Source organism: Talpa occidentalis, unplaced genomic scaffold, assembly GCF_014898055.3.
Source record: "Talpa occidentalis isolate TD23 unplaced genomic scaffold, MPIMG_talOcc4v2.1 talOcc4.4, whole genome shotgun sequence".
NCBI classification, from domain to species: domain Eukaryota; kingdom Metazoa; phylum Chordata; class Mammalia; order Eulipotyphla; family Talpidae; genus Talpa; species Talpa occidentalis.
In genome coordinates, this window is record NW_023604295.1 from 27,867,851 (window position 1) to 27,891,725 (window position 23,875).

Consider the following 23,875-nt stretch of genomic DNA (forward strand, 5'->3'; position numbering starts at 1 on the left):
AGAGAAAATTAAGACGAGAAGGTGGAAGCCTCAATTCTAAAGACAATTATTAGAAGATGGAAAAACTTAGAAATCAGTAAGGGTAAGCTGAGAAGGAGAAATTGTTAGAAGAACATGGGGAGTAGGGAAAGGGTACATGGTGGAAGCAGGAGAAGGAGAAAGAAGCAGAAGGGATATCGGTATGAATTTCTGTTGTCCCTTGGTGTCTACGAGGGATTGCTTCCAGAATTCCTGTAGATATGACAATCTGTAGATTGCTCAAGTCACATAGAAAATGGCTTAGTATTTGTATATAACATATGCCCATCCTCTTATACTTAAATTTTTTCCTCTAGTATATTTAAATTATCTCTAGATTATTCAAAATAGCAATATAAATGTCATGTCAAGTTATATTGTATTGTTTAGGAAACAGTGACAAGAAAAAAGTCTCTACATGTGCAATACTCATGCAATCAATCCAGGCCTAAGTACAGAGTATGTATTGTCCAACTGTGGTTGTTTGAATGTGAGGAGGGGAACCCCGGATATGGAGGGCTCAGTGACCTGATTAGCTACCTCCTCAGTCTACAATCAGTTTCACTGTCATAAGATGACCCCCAATATCTCAGTAACTTGACAACAATAGCACTTATTTCTCTCTTATACTACATTTCTATCATGGGCCAACTGTTGCTGGGCAGTGCTTCACTTGAGGATTTAGTATGACTGTGAGAGAGGGTTTTTTTTTTTTTTTTTAGTAAGATTTCATTTTTATTATGATGTTTAACAGTTATTTTCTTTACCTTTTCAGTGTAATCTCTGAGTATTTATAATGCTGTTTTTCTCTTTTCTCCATTCACAATTCTTTGGTCTGTTTATTCCACCCTTCAGGAAAACTTGAATAGCAGGAATAGTAGAAAATTTACATTGCAGGGTCAAAACCATAACATCACATAGAAAGTAAGCATTGTGGAAGCAAATGTTTTGGGCAAGATTTCAGGTGACACATTGCTTGGTTTGAATTTTCTTTATTTAAATTTTATTTTTATATTCCCCATACAATTACAACCCCCTTATTTTGACCCTAATCCCTCCTTTCCCCGCCCCCCACCCCCCATAAAGTGTCTCTGGTTCATAGTTGTTTGTTGATTTTGATATTTTCTTTCTTATAGTTATTCTTTTTCCTGGTCCCTTATTTAAGTTTTCTAGATTCCTGCTATGAGTGAGGCCATCCGGTATTTTTCTTTTTCTTTCTGGCTTATTTCGCTGAGCATGATCCCTTCCAGCTCCATCCATGTTGCTGCAAATTGCATGTGTTTATCTTTTTTGAATGCTGAGTAATATTCCATGGTGTATATGCACCACATCTTCTTGATCCAGTGTGAGAGAGGTTTTAATGGAAGTTTCAGAAGGAAAAGAGAGCATGACAAATCATAAGATAGAAGCTCAGAAGGGAGCCTTCCTGGTGGCGCAAGGGGTTGAGAGCAGCACTATGAAGCTGTCCGCAGCCCCTGCAGTGCAAATTTGATCCCTGGCCAAGGAAGCTACCCACATGGTGGGGCAAATCTCTCCTGACTCACCCACTGCTCCCCTCAGCAGTGTACTTTGGTCTGTCTTCCTGTTCTGTTCCCCACTCTGTCTCTGGTGAATCCTCTCACCTCCCACGCCTCTGGCCTGTACCCCAGTTCTTGTAATCATAAATAAAAATAAATATTTGAAAAAAAAAGAAGCTCAGAAGGAAAATATTTCACTTCTGCACACATTTCATTTGTCAAGACAAGTCACATGACCAAGGCTGCTGTCAGTGGGGTATTTTGAACAATAATAATTTTCTGACAAGATGTAGTAGCTAAAAATGTTTCAACCTCCACAAGAAAAGATAAATGTAATTTCTCCCGTTTTGGGAAATATCCATCAAGGTATTTTGTAAAATGAACTTTAGTTTTAGTTTTTGATGTTTTTCTAGTGATTATATTGGGGTAATTTCTTTGCGTGAGAAAGACCACAGGAAAAAAGTGTCATTCTCATCCCATAATAACAAGGTATATGTTGGCAACATGACTTACTACTGTTGTTGGCCTGGGAAGGGAAGGTTTGTCAGATTTCTCCATGGTACAGATACTTATTTCCTCTTTCCTGTACTGCACACATGGGAGGAAGTCAACTACAGAGCCCACACCTACGGAGTGAGGAGTTATGTTCCACTTCCTTGAGGGCATTTCCCTTTTTCCACAGGTGAGGACTATGAGATTTAGAGAGGTTCAGCCCAGTTGACGTCACGATTGAATGGCATCAAGACTGAAACCAAAGTGTGTCTAACTTATAAAATGATTCCTTTTCCAGTACTGTACAAAAAGAAGCATAAGATTAGGGAAATGGTTAGAAAAATAGGACATATCTGTGAGTGTTTGCATGGAGGCAACTTGAGAAGCGTGGCTCCTTGATACTACAGACATTCAGGTGCTGATTCCTGACCTGCCTACTCACTAGCATTGGGGCTGGAGATTTATGTTCCTTGATGTTTATAATGCTGTCCTGTTACTCTCCTGACACGGCCTAACTATTAATCTGTCTTTCTACAAATATATCCTGACACCATTCTAATCACTAAGTCATTTTTCAAAAGAGAGATCATGTCCTTGGAGCACTGTAAGGGGAGAACAGAGGATGAGAGGAATTTATGAGCATTTAGTGTGGCTGGGATAGCCCCTAGGCAGTGTGTGTGTGTGTGTGTGTGCGCGTGCACATGCATGTGGGTGTGTTTGAAGAGAGTTATTACTCACAAAATCCAAGTTACATATAATGTATAAAGCTAAAAAACCTTGAAGACATTTTATATGTTTCATTTGAATAAAAGTCTTTAATAATCTTCATAAACATAATAGAGCCTCCTTGGTTTTTGAGTCACGTGAGCATATAATATATTTAACTATAATCATAAGATGCCCTTGAACATGATTAGTTTAAATATTGTGATGTGTAGTGACTTTTAAGTAGACTGAGTTCTTGGCTGGCAACCAGAAAACTGAGTTATTCACCCCTATTTCTCATACTATAGAGATATTTATATTTTCAGAGATAATTTTCTTTACCAATTGCGGGGATTTATTTTTTACTTTCTGAGGCTATTGTGTGAACTGCGCTTTTATGGCAGCATTGTTCTGTTTATCACTCTGTGCCAGCATACAGTACATCCTAGGACACTGTATACACTTAATAAATATTTGTTAAATAAATATTGAATGAATGTTTTCAAAAGAGAAGCATTATACAAATTTAAGAGAGTCATAAAATACCTAACTACAACTAAATTGAAAGGCCTTTTCTGAAGTCTAAGATCATTAATTTCTCTCAGCTCAGAATAAAGCCTATTTTTATGAGGTCACATATAATAAAGCCCACATCATATCTTTTGCGTGACTGCACATTTTGCTTCAAATATCTTGATCGAAGGCAAAAGCCCCAAAGGTGGATACTGATAACTGACTTCTAGATTTTGCCTTCAGGAAGTCATTAAAATTTATTGATCATTAGACTGCCATTTATGTGAAAATAAATTAATATTTTTGACAAGGCAATACATTATATTTTCTTTATACTAAATGACAAAATTGATTGAAAATTAATACATAATGCTGGTGAAAGTATGTTGAGTGAGTTAGTCTCCTCTTTTGCTGGTTTGAGAGTATATGATACATCTTTTCTGGAAAATAATTTGGGAATAAATAGGAAGAGGCTTAAAGAGCTTAGTCTTTCCAAGGCTGTCCACTCTCACCACTGCTTTTCAATATAATACTGGAAGTCCTAGCCAGAGCAATAAGACAAGAGAAAGACATCCAAGGAATCCAAATAGGAAAAGAAGAAGTCAAATTATCACTATTTGCAGATGATATGATAATATACATAGAGAACCCCAAAAACTACACAGAAAAACTAATTCAACTCATCAATCAGTTCAGTAAAGTGGCAGGATACAAAATCAACATGCAAAAGTCAGTAGCCTTCCTATACACAAACAATAAATCTGAAGAAGAAGAAATCAAAAAAACCATCCCTTTTATTATTGAAACAAAAAAAATCAAATATTTGGGAATAAATCTAACAAAAGAGGTAAAGGACCTATACAAAGAAAACTATAAAACACTGTTAAAAGAAATAGAAGAAGACACAAAGAAATGGAAAGACATCCCCTGCTCATGGATTGGAAGAATAAACATTATTAAAATGGCCATCTACCAAAAGCAATATATAGATTCAATGCTATTCTAATCAAAATTTCAATGTCATTCTTCAAAGAAATAGAACAATTAATGATGAAATTCATATGGAATCACCAAAAACCCCAAATAGCCAAAGCTCTACTGAAAAAAAAAGAAGGGAATGGAGGCATCACACGCCCAGACTTCAAACTATACTACAAAGCCATAATCATCAAAACTGCATGGTATTGGAACAAGAACAGACATACAGACCAATGGAATCGAATAGAAAATCCAGAAATAAACCCACAGATTTATGGTCAACTAATCTTTGACAAAGGAGCAAAGACTATGCATTGGAGCAAAGAAAGTTTGTTCAATAAATGGTGCTGGGAAAACTGGGTTGCTACATGCAAAAGAATGAAGCTTGACCACTACCTCACACCATACACAAAAATCAACTCAAAATGGATTAAAGAACTAGACATAACACCTGAAACCATAAAATATATAGAAGGAAATATAGGCGAAACACTACGGGATTTGCACATCAAAGACATCTTTACAGACACATCACCCAAAGCAGAGATAGTGAAGGCAAAGATAAACAGCTGGGACTACATCAAATTAAAGAGCTTCTGCACAGCAAAAGAGACAATAACAAAAACAAAGAGAAACTCCACCAACTGGGAGAACATTTTTGCACCCAACACTAATGATAAAGGACTGATCACAAAAATCTGCAAAGAGCTGATGAGACTCAACAACAACAAAGAAAATAATCCAGTCAAAAAATGGGCAGAAGAGCTAAAAAGAAACTTCTCTGAAGAGGAAATGCAAATGGCCAACAGGCATATGAAAAAATGTTCAACATCACTTGTCATCAGGGAAATGCAAATCAAAACTACCATGAGATACCATCTTACACCAGTGAGAATGGCACATATTCAAAAAACTAGCAACAACAAATGTTGGCGAGGGTGTGGAGAAAAAGGAACTCTTCTGCACTGTTGGTGGGAGTGCAAACTGGTCCAACCACTATGGAGAGCTGTGTGGAGATTTCTGGACCTACTAAACATAGAGCTTCCATATGATCCAGCAATTCCACTCCTAGGTATTTACCCAAAGGACACAGAAACATCAATTCCAAAGAACACCTGCACCCCTATGTTTATAGCAGCACTATTTACAATAGCTAAGCTTTGGAAACAGCCCAAATGCCCAAAAATAGATGACTGGATCAAGAAGATGTGGTACATATATACCATGGAATATTACTCAGCATTCAAAAAAGATAAACACATGCAATTTGCAGCAACATGGATGGCGCTGGAAGGGATCATGCTCAGCGAAATAAGCCAGAAAGAAAAAGAAAAATACCGGATGGTCTCACTCATAGCAGGAATCTAGAAAACTTAAATAAGGGACCAGGAAAATGAATAACTATAAGAAAGTGAAAATCAAAATCAACAAAAAACTACGAACCAGAGACACTTTTAGGGGGGCGGGGGCGGGAGGGGAGGGATTGGGTCAGAATGGGGGGGCTGCAATTGTATGGGGAATATAAAAATAAAATTTATTATTTTAAAAAAAAAAAGAGCTCAGTCTTTCTATCCACTATTTTCTGAGTTTTCAGGTCAAATCCACAAGGCAAAGTTTGCTTTTCAAATTTTCCTACTGCCAGGTTAGGATTCAGCTTTCTTGCATTTTCTCAATTAATCACACTTGTCCATCCACTTTTTTCAGTTCATATATTTTTTTTTAAAGATTTATTTATTTATTTATACAAGCACTGGGTACAGTCAGAAGCGCGGGAGGGTGAGAGAATTCACCAGAGCCGGAGCGGGGAACAGAACAGGCAGACTGACTGAAATACACTGCTGAGGGGAGCAGCAGGCACAGGCAGGAGAGGTCTGCGCACCATGTGGGACCCTTGCCGGCGGCTGGGGATCGAACCGGGGCTGCAGAGGCTGCGGGCAGCTGGGCAGCTTCGCAGCCCAGTGCTCAACCGCTGCGCCATCAGGGGAGGTCCCCAGTTCATATATTCTTACATATAAGCCTTTTCAAAAGTTCCCCCTTTCTGTCATTTAATAGGACTTGAGGAGATGACTGAGGCAAAAAGTAGGTGAGGGGGCTGGGCATGGAATGGTAAGCCTGTTTTTCCTAAATCATACTTTCTGTTTAAATGCTTTAGCCATCAGTTTATTAATATGTAAGATTAAGATAATAGTACTTATATTGTAGGATTAATAGATTTTTAAGTACCCACATACCCAAAAAGCTGAGCACATGTTCTTCTCAAGTGCACATGGAAGTACTCCAGAATAGACCACATGTTGGGTTACAAAACAAGTACCAATAAATTCACGAAGACTGAAATCATATCAAGTATCTTCTCTGATCACAATGGTGTCAAGCTAGAAATCAAAAACAAAAAGAAAGCAGGAAAAACCTCTAATATGTGGAGAGGGAAGAGCATACTACAGAATGGTTTAATGAGAAAATCAAAGAAGAAATTAAAAATACCTGAAGACAAATGAAAATAAAGTCTTGAGCTCCCAGAATCTATTGAACATAACAAAAGCAGTCCTAACAGGGAAGTATATAAGCCCACATCAAGCACCTACAAGCCCACATCAAGAAACATGAAATCTCAAGTAAATAATCTAGACTTACATCTTAAGGAGATAGAAAAAGAACAACAAAGTCAAATGCCAGTAGAAGGAAGGAAATAACAACAATTAGAGCAAAAGTAAAATAGAAATAAAAAGAGACACCAATAAATCAATGAAATCAAAAGCTGGTTCTTTCAAAAACTAAACAAAATGTAAACCTCTAGCAAGGCTCACAAAGAAATTTCTAATAAATAGAATAAAAAATAAAAGACAAATAACAATAGACATCTCAGAAATACAGAGGAACATAAGAAGCTGCAATGAATATCTATATGCCAACATATTGAGTAACCTAAAAGAAACAAATTCTTGCAAGTATACAATTTCCCAAGACTGAATCGGAAAGAAATAAAAAACCTGAATAGACTAATTACAAGAAAGGAAATTGAAACAGTAATCAAAAGTCTATGTACTCAAAAAAGTCCAAAACCAGGCAGTTTCACTAGTTAAGTTCTATCATATATTCAAAGATGAATTACCATCTATCATTCTTAACTCTCCTCAAAAATTGAGGAAGAGGGAAAGCTTCCAAAACATTTTATGAGGCCAACACTACTCTGATAGCAAAAACAGACAATAACATCTCAAAAAAGAAAACTGAAGACCAGTGTCATTGATATACATAGACACAAAAATGTCAATAAAATCATAGCAAACTAAATTCAACAATACCTTAAAGGGATCCTGCATCACCATCAATAGGGATTTATGCCAAGGTGCCAAAATGACTGAACATCATCAAATCCATGAATGCAATTTACTACATCAGCTAAGGGAAATATAAAAGCCATATGATCCTATAAATAAATGTAGAGAAAACATTTGATAAAAATCAACATCCATAAAAAAAACCCTCACAAACAGCAATAGGAGGAACATAATGCAACATAAAAAGATCATATATGTAGCAAACTCAAAGCTAACATTTTCAATGGTAAAAACGGAAAGTGCTTTTTCTAAGATATGGTACATGACAAGGATATATACATTCACCACTGCTATTCAATAGAGTTTTGGATGTCCTAACTAAAGCAGTCAGGCAGAGAAAGAAATAAAAATAAACTAAATTGGGAAAGAAGAAAAAATATCATTATTTGCAAATGATATTATAATATACAAGAAAAACCTAAGGACTTCACTAAAAACCACATGAAATCAATAGATGCTGACAGATTTATGGTCAACTAATCTTTGACAAAGGAGCAAAGACTATGCATTGGAGCAAAGAAAGTTTGTTCAATAAATGGTGCTGGGAAAACTGGGTCGCTACATGCAAAAGAATGAAGCTTGACCACCACCTCACACCATACACAAAAATCAACTCAAAATGGATTAAAGAACTAGACATAAGACCTGAAACCATAAAATATATAGAAGGAAATATAGGCGAAACACTACGTGATTTGCACATCAAAGACATCTTTACAGACACATCACCCAAAGCAGTGATAGTGAAGGCAAAGATAAACAGCTGGGACTATATCAAATTAAAGAGCTTTTGCACAGCAAAAGAGACAATAACAAAAACAAAGAGAAACCCCACCAACTGGGAGAACATTTTTGCACCCAACACTAATGATAAAGGACTGATCACAAAAATCTGCAAAGAGCTGATGAGACTCAACAACAACAAAGAAAATAATCCAGTCAAAAAATGGGCAGAAGAGCTTAAAAGAAACTTCTCTGAAGAGGAAATGCAAATGGCCAACAGGCATATGAAAAAATGTTCAACATCACTTGTCATCAGGGAAATGCAAATCAAAACTACCATGAGATACCATCTTACACCAGTGAGAATGGCACATATTCAAAAAACTAGCAACAACAAATGTTGGCGAGGGTGTGGAGAAAAAGGAACTCTTCTGCACTGTTGGTGGGAGTGCAAACTGGTCCAACCACTGTGGAAAGCTGTGTGGAGATTTCTGGACCTACTAAACATAGAGCTTCCATATGACCCAGCAATTCCACTCCTAGGCATTTACCCAAAGGACACAGAAACATCAATTCCAAAGAACACCTGCACCCCTATGTTTATAGCAGCACTGTTTACAATAGCTAAGCTTTGGAAACAACCCAAATGCCCAAAAATAGATGACTGGATCAAGAAGATGTGGTACATATATACCATGGAATATTACTCAGCATTCAAAAAAGATAAACACATGCAATTTGCTGCAACATGGATGGCGCTGGAAGGGATCATGCTCAGCGAAATAAGCCAAAAAGAAAAAGAAAAATACCGGATGGTCTCACTCATAGCAGGAATCTAGAAAACTTAAATAATGGACCAGGAAAATGAAAAACTATAAGAAAGTGAAAATCAAAATCAACAAAAAACTATGAACCAGAGACACTTTTAGGGGGCGGGGGCGGGAGGGGAGGGATTGGGGTCAGAATGGGGGGCGGCAATTGTATGGGGAATATAACAATAAAATTTATAAAAAAAAAAAAAAAAAAAAAACCACATGAAATAATAAATCAGTATAGTATGATTTTGTATACAATCAGTATACAACGATTTTGGAAATGTATTTACAAAAATCAGTTGAATTTATATATGCAAATAAAGAACTAGAAGACAATGAAATCAAGAAAACAATCCCATTGTGAGACTACTCTCTCACACCATACAGAAAATTAACTCAGAATGAATTAAAGACTTGAATGTAAGACCTGAAACTATAAAACACAGAAAAAACATAGGCAAAACACTCCATAATTCTGACATAACAGAGGTCTTTGGGAGCTTGACTACTACCATAAGGGAAACAAAAACAAAAATAAACAAATGAGACTGTATCAAACTAAAAAGTTTATGCAGAGTGAAGGAAACTATCATTAACACAAGAAGATACCCTACTGAGTAAGTGAAAATATTTGGACATCATATATCTGACAAGATCTACAAAAAAAAAACCTCATGTAAATCACAAAAATAATGCAAATAACCTAAGCAAAAAATGGGCAGATGAGTTAACCAAAATTTCCTCCAAAGAAGACATAAAGATGGCTAACAGGCACATAAAAAAATGCTCATCATCACTTATCATGAGGGAAATGCTAATCAAAACCACAGTGTGATACCATCTCACACTGTGAGAATGACCCATATCAAAAAGACCAGAAATAAAAATTTTGTCACAGATGTGGGAGGAAAGGACCCTCTTACACTGTTGGTGGGAATATAGACTGGTCCTGTCCCTATGAAAAATAATATGGAGGGTTTCTAACATCTCAAAAGTACATCTATCATATGATCCAGCAATTCCACTCCTAAATATCTACCCTAAGAATGCAAAAACACTAATTTGAAGGAATATAGGCAATCCTATATTCATAACAGCACTGTTAATAGCCAACTTATGGAAACAACATAAATGCTCAAGTATAGATGAGTGCATTAAGAAGAATGGTATATATACACAATGGAATACTACATAACTATAAAAAATGAGAACTCTTGCAATTTGCTGCTACATGGATGGAACTGAAGGGGATTATACTAAACAAAAAAATCATAAGGGTAAAGACAAATACTGTATGAGTTCACTCACATAGAATATAAAGAGACAAACTAAAGTGTTAGCTAAATCAAAACCTAAACAAACCCTAGAAATCTGAAAATTTTAGGTTACCAGATTAGAGGCAAAGTGTAGAAAGCAAAGTGTGGAAGGGGCTCAGTGGATTATGGAGGAGGACTGTGGATGTTTTGGTGCTTGGATCAATGTGGTATAACACCTAAGGGGGAGATCCCATACTTCTAAAACACATATAATGATGTAAAGCAATAGTCCTTCATCTAAAAAATAGTAATAATGAACCTGGGGGGGGGGAGAGAGGGAGGGAGAGAGAGAGAGAGAGAGAGAGAGAGAGAGAGAGAGGATATGAGAGAGCAAGGGAGGACAGTGTGGAATGTACCACTTCCAAAAAAAAAAAAAGAGGACATTTGCAATATAAGAAAAACTATATCTAAAATCCTTACACAAAAATTAGGTATTTTAAAATATTATAGAAGTAATACATTAATGTATTTAATGTATCATTCTTAACATATTTTTCTGGCAGTCTTCTAGTCATTATTGTCCTGAACATTACCTTCCTTTTTTATGACAGCCCGTCTTGTTTATCTGGTTCCAGAGTATAATTGCAAACTCATACTCTCACAGATAAAAAGGCAGATGAAAATGTCATCTAATTCAAAATCATCATTTTCAGATAGAAAAAGTGCAGGCTATGAAAGAAAAATTCGTCTTTTGGGAATGAACTTAGTAATAAACAATAGTTGTCAGATATAAAACCAGATATAAATCCATTAAGATTTTAGCTTGATACTTTTTCTGCTGCAAGCTTCTCTGACTTTGCTGTGTTTTGATCATAAGTTTCCAGGTCATACCTACTTTTCCAAAGTTAGATGGCTCTTTTAAATGTTTATTAAGTCATAGATGATCTATGTTGCACCACTAAAAGGTGTCGGTTGGGTCTCAATTTAAAGATAAATTAACAAGCAGGTAGCCATGGCATTTAAATGATAAAAGGAAAGGTAGACCTACACCACCCAAGTTATATCTGCTTACATAAACATATTTTTAGGGTTTTTTTTTTTGAGGTAACATTGATGTACATGCTGTTTATGATTTAGAGATACAGGGTCTCCCCCTTTAGGTGCTGTTACCACCCCACACCCACCACAAAAATAACCATCATTTCTATATGTCTGATATGGTGGGAGAAAAAAATATAGTAACAACAATAAGGGAAATTGCTTTGCTTTTATAAAGTTGACAATGTGACTCATAACTCATGTTTTCTTTTGTGTTGGGCCTTCTAGCAAGTTTAGAACCAAATTATGAGAAACCAAGTCTCTAGCAAGGGTCTGTGGGCAATATTTCTGTTGTGTGCTTTGTTTTTTGTTTTTTTTTTGTAATAACATTGCCTCACATTTTAATGCTCCTTTTCTTCCCTACCTTTTCCATTACATCCATTTTCTTAACCATATCATTTTTACTGACATTGTGTCATAAATCATTTTGAGTATAATTTCTTGGAATAAGGCATTACATGAACAAGTAAGTAAGCAATTCCCATATGCTTTTTTTTGTGTGTGTATGTGTTTTTTTTAAAAATATAAGTAACATTGGTTTATAACACTGAGGTGTAAGATCACCCCCTTTAGGTGTATGTTACCACACCACACTCAACATCAAGGCACCATAGTCCTCCACCATAGTCTGTTTATCCCCTCCCCAGTCTGCTCTCTCTCCTCTGGTAGCCTCAATTCTACATCAGATTTCCAGATGTTGCTATTGGTTTGGATTTATCTGACCCTTTGTTTTGTTTCTCTGTATTCTACACACAAGTGATACCATCTGGTATTTGCCTTTCTCCTCCTGACTTTTTCATTTAGTATAATCCTCTCCAGCTCCATCCATGTTGCTGCAAATGGCAAAAGTTTATTTTGTTTATAGCTGAGTGTATCCTATTGTGTGTGTTTGTGTGTGTGTGTATATAGTGTTGCAGTGAGCAGAGAAGTGCAAATGTCCCTTCAAATTAGTGTGTTTGCAGTCTTTAGGCAGATACCTAGGAGTGGAATTGCTGGATAATGCAATAAATCTTAAATATTTTGAGAAATCTCCATACTGTTTTTTTTGAAAGATTTATTTATTTATACAAGAACCGGGGTGCATGGGAGGGTGAGAGGATTCACCAGAGACAGAGCGGGGAACTGAACAGGCAGAAGGACCAAAGTACGCTGCTGAGGGGAGCAGCAGGTGCGACAGGAGAGGTCTGCCTTGCCATATGGGCATCTCCGGGCCAGTGGGGATCGAACTGGCACTGCAGAGGCTCTGGACAGCTTCACAGTGCTGCGCTCAACCGCCTGCACCTCCAGGGAGGCCCCATACTGTTTTCTATAGGGGCTAGACCAGTTTCATTCCCACCAGAAGTGTACAAAGATTCCTTTTTCTCTATATCCTGGACAACACTTGTAATTTGTGGTCTTTTTGATATGGGACACTCTCACAGGTATAAGAATTGTTTTTTGACTTTCATTTCCTTGATGATAAATGATGATGAGCATTTTATATGTGCCTGTTGGCCATTTGTATGTCTTCTCTGGAGAAGTGTCTAGTTAGTTCTTCATCCAATTTTTTGATTGGGTTATTTGTTGAGTTGTATGGTTTTTTGTAGATGTTGGAAATTAGCCCCTTGTCAGATGTATGATGTGTGATTATTTTCTCCCATTCAGTAACAGTTCCCTTTGTTTTAGTGATGGTTTCTTTCACTATGCAGAAATTTTTTAGTTTGATGTAATCCAAGTTGTTTATCATGTCCAGTTTTTCTTGCCTTTAGAAATGAATCCCCAAAGACATCCCTGAAACTCTGTTGTGGAGGGTTTTGCCTATACTTTTTTTATGTATTTTATTGTTTCAGGTCTTACATTAAGGTCTTTAATCCAGTTTAATTTTTCTATATTGTGTGAGATAGTGGTTTAGTTTTATTCTTTTTCATGTGGCTGCCCAGTTTTCCCAACACCACTTATTAAAGAGGCATTCCTTTCCCCAGTGAATATTGTTGGCCCCTTTATTGTAGATTAACTGTCCATATATGTGTGGGTTTATTTCTGGGCTCTAAATTCTATTCCATTGGTCTGTGTATCTGTTTTTATTCCAATATCATACTGTTTGGATTATTATAGCTTTTTAAAATATACCTAATGTTATAGGTATATACTTTTTTTCAAAAACCTGTCACACTTTAACAAGTCCTTTCCAGGCCTCCCTGGTGGCACAAGAGGTTAAGACACAACCTATGGGGGCCTCCCCAGTGGCCCAGCAGTTGAGCCCTGGGTTGCGAAGCTGCCCGCAGCCTCTGCAGCACCGGTTCCAGGGTCCCACATGGTGCGCAGACCTCTCCTGCCTCCCGCTGCTTCCCTCGGCAGTGTACTTCATCAGTCTGCCTGTTCTATTCTCCGCTCTGGCTCTGGTGAATTCTCTCACCCTCCCGCGCTTCTGACTGTACTCAGTGCTTGTATAAATCAATCAATCAATCAATCAATCAAAAAAAAAAAAAAAAAACAAAGACACAACCTATGAAGCTGTTTGCAGCCACTGCAGCATGAGTGCGATCCCTGGCCAGGGAGCCACCCACATGGCACAGCAGACATCTCCTGACTGGCCCGCTGCTCCCCTCAGCACTGTATCTTAGTTGATCTGCCTGTTCTGTTTCCCACTTTGTCTCTGGTGAATGCTTTCACCCTCCCCCACACCTCTGGCCTGTATCCCAGTTCTTCTGTGCACAAATAAATAAATTTTAAAAAAAAAAGTCCTTGGCATGCAGACCTCTCCTGCCGCCCGCTCCTTCCCTCAGCAGTGTACTTCGGTCCTTCTGCCTGCTCTGCTCCCCGCTCTGGCTCTGGTGAATTCTGTCACCCTCCTGCACTTCTGACTGTACCCAGTGCTTGTAGAAATAAACAAATAAATCTTAAAAAAAAAAAAAAAAGTCCTTTCCCAAACTTTACTCTGTGTTTATTGGAGAAAGGCTTTATTTTATCCACTTAGTATATAAAATTCAAGAATTTTCTGAGACTTAGAAAGTTTTATAACTATATGAATAAACATTGCCCTTGCATCTCCATTTAGTTCAATTTTATTCATAAAGCTTATCTTTCTGTAGCTTTGACAGATATTTATAATTCAAAATAGATTATATGAAAAGTTACATGAATAAAATTGAGAAAGAAATAGGCATATCAGACATACAAACACACAAACACACCCTCAATGATGGTCTTAACTTACCTAGAACAGAAATTATTCCATTTGTATTTATCCAATATGTCATTGAAAAATTTAACAGAAAAACATTTTGTTTATAGTAAATGATCAGATTAAATTACCCACTGAGACTTTGTTTCCCTCATTTGCTTTCATAATAGGATCTCATTAGTAGTTGCCATGTCTATTTGCTTAGATTAGCAGATATAGGAGATACGGTATGTTATATAATTTTATTTATAATTATAATTTTCTATATTCTGATTTTAAAATATAAGAAAATTATAGCTTTAATTCCAGGTTATTTTATAGCTCTTAATGTTAAGAAAACTCATGCATGTTTTATACATGTAATTCTACAATTGGAACATCTGTATGGTACAACACAATCAGGAATAATTCATAGATTATTTGGAGATATCATACATATGTATTCTATATATATTTTATTCTATATTGTTTTATTGCCTCAAAAATATTTCCACATAGATTATTTTACTGAATCCTCAAAACAGTCCTATAAGCTTCATAGTGCTGAACCTACTTCAAATGTGTGGAAACTGAATTTCAGAAAGATCATGTGACTAAAGGCTACACAGTAGTGACAATGTCAGGACTGAAAGGCAGGTCTCTTCCCTTTCAATCCAGCTTGTTTCTGTTGCAAACCACTGTACTTCTAAGCTTCTAAAAATCAATACCATCTTTTCCTCAACTGACACAGACTTTCTTAGGAAGCTGACCTCAAATTGTTCTATCCCTTATTAATATCAAACATCAATAGATGAGGCAATGGTGAGAGGTTCACATATCCACCCATAACTATCAATGTTCCCATCCTGTATTTACATTAGGTGAAGACCAGTCTTTTCAAATATGAAGACCTGGACTTCCTTGGTATCTTCTCAGGCATACAATTCACAGTTTACAATATAATAGACAATATAATTTTGTACATGAATTCAAAAAACATGTTTTTTTTAAATAGGTAGCTTTCTAGCTAAATTTAAAATATGAATTGCATACATCAAGAAAGAAAAAACTGTATTAATAGGTATTATCCTTTGTTTATTTTTCACTTGTGAATCATATTCATTTATTCAAAATGGAATTTTTGATACTATTCATATAATCTGATTAGTGAGTTTGGCAGTCCACAGATCTGTATTATTTTATTAATTTTTTATTGAGGTAACATTGCTTTACAACTCTGTATGTAATTAAGAGGTATAGGATCACATCTCTTCAGATGTATGTTACCACACCACATTTATCACCAAAGCACTTGCAGTCCTCTACCATAATCCATTGCACCCCATACACCCTTTGATTTTCACCCTCCCACTGTTCCCTTATGGCCCCTTTAATTCTACAGCCAGAATTCTAGGGTTTGTTTTGGTCAACTAGGTATTTTCCTTTGTATTAGAACACTATATCTGAAATTTTAATGAATTTGTTCATCAAATATCACCAAATAAACTATCTCAAATTTTAGTTATGGTTTATATCTATATATAATGAATTTTTGAAAGACTGAAGCATTGTATGAGAGGAAAAATAAGATGCAATAAAGTATAGAGGCAGATAATAGCTAGCAAAAATGTCTTTTTGTTCTTTTGAACTTCCCAAGACCAGAATCTCAAATTTATATCTATTCAGAACACTTGGATTTCTTCCCTATCCACAACACAAACCAGAGATGTGTATTCTGCTCAGCTTCCACAAATTATTAATGGCCTCTCCATTCTCCTTTTGCTCTGGCCAAAAGCCCAGGAGTCATTCTTTTTTTTTTTTTTTTTTATAGAGGCATGTTTTTATTTATTTGTTTGTTTGTCTGTTTGTTTTGTTTATACATGCACTGGGTACAGTCAGAAGCGCGGGAGGGTGAGAGAATTCACCAGAGCCAGAGCGGGGAGCAGAGCAGGCAGAAGGACCGAAGTACACTGCTGAGGGGAGCAGCGGGCGGCAGGAGAGGTCTGCGCGCCATGTGGGACCCTCCTCTGGTGGCCGGGGAGCAGCCGGGGATCGAACCGGCGTCGCAGAGGCCACGGGCAGCTTCGCAACCCAGCGCTCAACCGCTGCGCCACCAGGGAGGCCCCCAGGAGTCATTCTTGACTCCACTCTTTAGACAAGCAAGCGTTAGAGCAAATATATATCCTGAAATTGACCACATCTTATAGCCTCTACTGCTATCCTCCAAATTCTACCTAGATCTTACTTAAACGACCACCTAATGTTTCCTTTTCCATTCTTGCTTTCCTTGCCCCTCCTTTAGACTCTCCCCCAACCCCGGACAATTCTCCAAGCAACAACAAGAATAGAGTTATTAGTCATAACCTACATCATATTGTTCTCTTCTTCCTCAATTGAGCTCTGGCCCTGGCCCACTCTCCAGCTTTCTCCTACCCCTTTCTTGTTCCATTTATCAAGTCACGATAGCCTTCTTGTTCGCCTTGGAAAAGACCATGTTTGTCCCCACCTCATGATCTTGGCATTTGTTAACCCCTCATCTGTCACACACTTCCCAGGGCTTTGAAGAGTCTACTTCTTCAATGCATTCCTGTCTCTGCTCAATATCTTGTAATTACAGATGTTCCCCTGACTATATTGCTCCTTCACCTCTCTGTTCTTGTCTATTTCAACCCTCTGCTTTATTTTTCTTCATAGCATTATATCTCATTTCTGCTGAATGTACATTCATTTATAATCTGCTTCCACCCCTAGGATGTTAGCTTTATTGAAGACAGGGACATCATACAGTGCGCCATCCCTAATGCTTACAGGAGCTCCTGCTCAACAAATATTTTATGTCAAGTTATAAAATAGTATTTTGTAAACCAAAATGTCTAAGCATGAACTAAAAGCCCAGTGGTAGGCTGAGATCATTCTGCAAAATGCCACTTTGACAAGGAAAAGGATGAGCTGTCAGGAGAATTGTGTTAAATGAAGAAAGTGGAAGTTGAGCTGAGCCTGATCTGAAATAAGAAGTTAGCAAGGCTAAGGAAAAGAGAAATAATGTGAGAAGGAAACTAAGACTGCAATTAAAGATAGATAGGCCATGGAAGGCCAGCTTCCACATTACAGATGACTGAGTGCCGGGAGGGATGAAATTCTATAAAAGGATGTAGAGGGAGGTTTGGCATCAGGCACAGAAATGTCAAAGTTACTTTGTAACGGAACTCTGTGGACCCTTCAATAATGACAATAGGCACTCCGTTGAAAGGTTAGCTAGAGAGGGCACCTGAGGTGGAAAGTGAACAGCAAAGTCCATGGCATGATATGACTTAAATCTAGCAGAAGACTGAATTTTTCATTGAGTATAATGTAAACAGAGAAAGTACCTGAAATAAGGCCCAGCGATTAGGTTTACGAAAATCTAAAATGAGGTTAACTCTAAAATACCCACAAGATGAGACTATCCAAAAAAAGATGGAATTGGTAAAAGGAGGAGAAGATAAAGGACCCACATTCATACATATATACATGTTTTAAACTGACCATCCCCAAACAAATGATACTATGAAGGGAAAGAAGAAAAATTAAAACTGTGAAAATGGAATCAGAAATACACACCCACACCCCACTCCTACACAAACAACACACACTCATACATATGGCATTACATAAATGAACATTTCTGTGTGGACTCCATTTAAGATGTCTGGACAACCATGTAGCAGTATAGTAAATCCAGTGCTAGAAATTCTGGGTTCTAGGACAATTCACTCATATTTGTTGAATGATCTTATGTGAGCAATTTTACTCTCTAAATTTTAGTTTCCCCCTGAGTAAAAGAAAAGCATTTAACTAAACAATTCTTAAGAGTCCATTTCAATTCTAACAATGACTATTATAACCATTTGGCAGTGATTTCAGCTAAATAAAGTAAATCACAACTGTTACACAATCTGTAAGGGTTAACTAACTCACTTATTCTGCCTGTAGTCATTCACATAACTCATTTATCTTTCATTCAACAAACTTTTATTGAGTGACTACTATATGCCAAGATTCCTACCTTTAAAACACTCAATAACAATCTTCCACCAGTGGGTTCAACACTGCAGTTGTTTATTTTAATTAATCATGTAAAATTATTTTACATCCTTGTTCGTCTTTTCATAATATAGGATTTCTCCCCTCAGGTGTGGTCATTGCAGCTCTCCAGTCACCAAAGCACCCATAGTCCTCCACCGTAGTCCATTGTGCTCTCCTCCCTTCTGTTTCCTCCCTTCCCACTCTCTTTTCACTACCCTCACCCATCCTCGATACCTCAGATCTACAGTCAGCATTCAAAGATCTGTCTTAAAGTTTGTCTTTGTCTGGTCCTGTTTGATTTCTCTATATTCCACATCTCAGTGAAACTATCCAATATTTAGCTTCTCCTTCAGGTTCATGTCACTTAAGATAATCCCTTCCTGTTCCATCCATGTTGCTACAAATGGCATGATTTTTTTTTTTGAGCATTGAGTAGTATTCCATGGAGTGTGTGTGTGTGTTTGTGTTTGTGTGTGTGTGTGTGTGTGTGTTTTCCTGTGTCATTCATCTGTTCTGGGGCTTTTAGTTTATTTCTATAGCTTGACTACTATTAAAGATTAATTTGTTTTCAGGAATTAGGTAAGATTCCTTTGCTTAACAGAGATAGGTTCATATTTTTTTTTTGCATATGTGTGTGTTTGTAACTACATCTGCAAAGTATGCATCTATAAACATATATATATATATAAACATATATCCCATATACAGTGTATTATACACATGCATACATATCCAAGTGTCTCCAAGCCACTATGAAGTCGACTAACTGTCCTGATAGTGATAAAAACAGTATGTGTAGCTCAGTCCCACTCACCGCCTCACAGGACATTCCTCCCACTCCCCATTAGGTTCCACTCTTGGGATGGATGAAGGATGCGATTGCTTGTGCAAGCAAGAAGCCTCTGTGTCAGCACTGAGCAGCACTGAGGTGAGCCTGCTGGGCGAGTGTCCCCTCCCACGGAGCCAGGAATCTGTTCATTTCTGACACAGATACTCATTTATTGGAAAATTAATTCATTTCTCATTCCCTCCTTCTCTGAGATTGGTCCCCACCATTTGGAGCTTTTTGTTTTTTAACAGTTTTATCTGGCAATTTGTCTTCTCATTCTTCTAATTTAATACCTATCCCTAACATCTTCCCATTCAATTTTACCAGCACTTTATGTTTCACTTGAAAGCTTTTATTAGCAGAAGTATGGCAGATTTCTTAAACATCCAGACAAGACCATTATGGTTATGTCCCCATTTGTAAGGAATTACAAAAGATATCATCAGCCATGTTCCTTAACACAACACCCCCTACAAAATAAAAAAAAAAAAAAAAAACCTCACACTTATTTAAGAGTCAGGTGGTCATTTCCCCTGCATTGTTCTGCCAAGTAACTCAGAGATATGTGGTCCTAAAGAGAAACCTAAAATTAAAGCAAAAAGTCATAATTCATTTCAATCAAAAATAAAATGACTATACAAACACTGGATAAGAGATGAATTCATTTTTTAGTATCAATAATACTTTTCTCATTTTAAAAACAAAATATTTATTTATATAAGAACTGGGGTACAGACCAGAGGGTGAGAGAATTCACCAGAGATAGAGCGGGGAGCAGAATGAAGGGAGCAGCAGGCAAGGCAGGAGAGGTGGGTTTCTCCCTGGCAGGCCAGGAATCAAACCCGCTGCAGAGGCTGCAGACAGCTTCACAGCACTGCGCTCAACCTGTTGTGCCACTGGGGAGGCCAATACTTCTCTCATTTTGTGGGAGATGCCTAAAACATCATTTCCCAGTGGCAGACAGGGAAGTGGGCTGGCTGCTCAGCTCCACCTTCACGGAAGGCTGGATGCAGGGAATATGGTCAGCACACAGCACCTCCCAGTGATTCATTAGGGTCTGACTTAGCTGCAGAAGCCAGGTGGCACTCTTCCCAGCGTTGGCCCATTCAATGAGTGTAGAAGGCCATGGTAACGTGGGGAGTTATTTTGTTCAAGGTGGGGCTTGATAGGGTCAAATCCCTTGGGATTGAGGGTTTGGTTCATGCCATCAGGCAAGCTGTGGAAAGAGCAGATTTGGTAGCAGAGGGAAAAGGAACTTGGGTAAGCTGATTGGAGGAGGGAGGCAACAAGTACCAGTTGGTGTCCAACTTTATGTATGGATGCTCTGGCTAATCCTATTGCCCTTCTTTTTCTAAGTTTTTCATAGGAAAAGAGACCCACCAGATTCTGAGAGAATGGGCTGCCAAAACTTGTGGAGAAGGGGGTTTAGGGGCTGCAAGGACAGGCTGTGGTTGACACAAAAATGTGCCGCCCAGATCCTTCTTTAAGGGATCTATTCTGGCTGGGCTGCAGGAAGCAGCTGACAGCAGACAATGTCTACTCAATGGTTCCCTTCAGAGTTTGCCTCAATTGCAGATAGCCAGGGCCATGCTCTTCGGGGTGGCTGGTATCCAAAGACTGAGGAAGATGGGGCTCAGGGGCCTGTCCATCGTAGCCCAGTGCACAGTTCCTTGGGTGTGCACCATCTGCTCTAGTGCTCCCAATGGGTGGCCAGAGATCTAGCCAGGTGCATTCTGGTCTGAAATCTCCCCTTGCCCAATCTTACTTTTTCCTCCCCTCCCCTTTCTGTCACAATTATTTTGTTTGTCTTCTCCCTCCTGTAATCTGCTCCCTGGGAGCACAATCTGGGACATTCCTGCCCTCTCTAACTTACATGTCTCCGTGTCTCTTGTTTTGCCTCATTGCCTCTTATGCTGGTGAGACAAGGACCAGGCTGGGTGGCCAGCAACGCGGAGATCTGATATCAGAATCTGGAGCAGTGGGAAAGGAAAGGAGTAAAACTATTCCAACGCATTTTCACCTTTGATCTCAGTCCATAGGCACAGGTACCATCGCTAATGGCATGAGAGCTTGAGGGTCTGGTACAGTGCACCTTGCTGCTTAGGCAAATAGACAAACCTCAGAAACTGATTCATTTTGAATTGTTCTGAGGATACTGGCTGGTTAAGAGAATTGTATGATGACACCTTTACTAAATAAAATAAGGTCTTTTGACCTGTTTTACTTCTTTTTTCCCTCCATCATACCACTAGTGCCCATATTCTATGCTTTACAGAGATTTTCATGTCAGAATTGCATAAATTATATATAAAAAAACAAAAATTAAATAAGTTACTCTGATGCATGCTATCTTGAGGTTTGAGAGTGGAAGGTGAGAACACTAATGGATTTTTAAAATGTTTGGACTTCCACTTAATGTCCTCACGTGAAGATAACATTTCTCCCTCTTCCCCAACCCTTTAGCTAGCCCTTACTCCCACACCTGTTTCTGACATTTACTCTGCTTTTAATCGAGCTTAGCTCTGCTCCCCCTTGGCCGGACACAAAGAATTTGGAAGAGTGGCTAAGAGTGCTGGCTTTGTCGTAGGACCAGGACAAGGAAGAGGGGCCATGATGTTAGGGACTTCTAAAGTGTAGCTGAAATCCATACGAAAGAAGCACAGCTTCTCTCTCTAGCCTTTTCACTCCTTAACAAAACATTCCAGGTGAGGGCGGAGGAGGTTGCATGCACCCCACACCTCTTCCTTTATCTGTATATTGAGGTCCTGCCAAGCCACAGGCTTCTGAAGATTTAACTGAGATGGGAAATAAGGGGGGAGGGGTTGTAGGCAATGCCTGGCACACCAAAAGCTACTCAAAACCTGGATATGCTTTGTTCATATATTTGTTCATTTATGCCTGTCCTTCTATTGGAAATGTACATGCAGTTCATGTACCTGTTGTAACTGGCAGGGTAAAAAGAGACAATCTTTAGGAGACAGGATTTCCCTATAGACTGTTTTGCCTTCACTGCTCAGCTCTAAAACTGTGCCCTATCCCTAGTGTTTCCAAGCTTTCCATGATAATACTTGGAGCTCCCAGCTTAATGAGATGGCAAAAATTATTTGGGGGCCTCCCTGGTGGCACAAGGGGTTAAAGCGCAACCTATGAAGCGATCCCCAGCCACTGCAGCATGAGTTCAATCCCGGCAGGCCATGTAGCTACCCACGTGGCACAGCAGACCTCTCCTGACTGCTCTCCTGCTGCTCCCCTCAGCAGCGTATTTCAGTCAGTCTGCCTGTTCTGTTCCCCACTTCGTCTCTGGTGAATCCTCTCACCCCGCACACCTCTGGCCTGTACCCCGGTTCTTGTATGCATAAATAAATAAATCTTTTTAAAAATTATTTGGTAGCCCACCTTATCTACTACAAATTATTTCTTTCTGGTTAGTTAGAGATTTGCATAAAATATCTTGTAGTTATTTTAAGTTTATTATAAATTAGATTGCACTAGAGATGTTCGCAGTGGTGATGAGGGATGTTGGGGTCCATATATTGATATTTTCTTCCTTAGGGGCTAGTAGGGGTCATGATGAAAGGATTCCTCTTGGTGCCAGGGTCTCGGGCACAGGTGTGTATGGCAGGAGCAGAGACAGCACTGTGGCACCAGGATTGGGGTTTGAAGGGGCAGTAAGACCAGGGAAGGAAGATTGTGGTACCTATGGTGGCAAGGGTTGCTGAGACTTCAGTGGTAATGGCTTCTGGGGTCCTTCTGGTCTCCTTTCCCCTTGGGAAGGGTTTGTGATAAGGATCTGTCTCTTGGCTCTGAGTTGTGCTGGACTGGGGATGGAGTGATGCAGATAAAATATTTCCTTCACTTTTCTATGCACTCATCTTCAGTTTTTGTGCTCCACTGAGTTGCTACAGCTTCTTAATTGTACTTGGGAGCTCTCCAGAGCTATTTTCGTCAGTGGGTAGATGTTAAATTATTGGTAGGGGGCGGGTGGTGGAGGGACAGGCATGAGGGCTAGGGCTTCCTAGTCTGCCATTTCGCTGATGTAACTCCCTGTATTATTTTTCTTAAACTCAGTTTCTAAAATTGAATCAACCCCTGCAGTTAGTAATTGGCAGAGCCAGATTAAAACTCAGTCTCTCTCTTTTCAAAGCTACTCTTAGCTCTAGTCTTTTTCTTCTCACTTGATTGCAGCTTAATTCTATTCCTCCTTTGCCATCTCTTCCATCATTTCTGCTCTCTCTTTTTATTACAACCCTCCCCACATTGCCAGAAAACATTACTGGGCCACTTTTTTAAACTTCTTACCAAAAATGAGATGGTGGTTTCATGCTAACAATTCCACTTCCCTGACAATTTTCTCCTCTAGAGTCAATACTTTATGCCATTTAT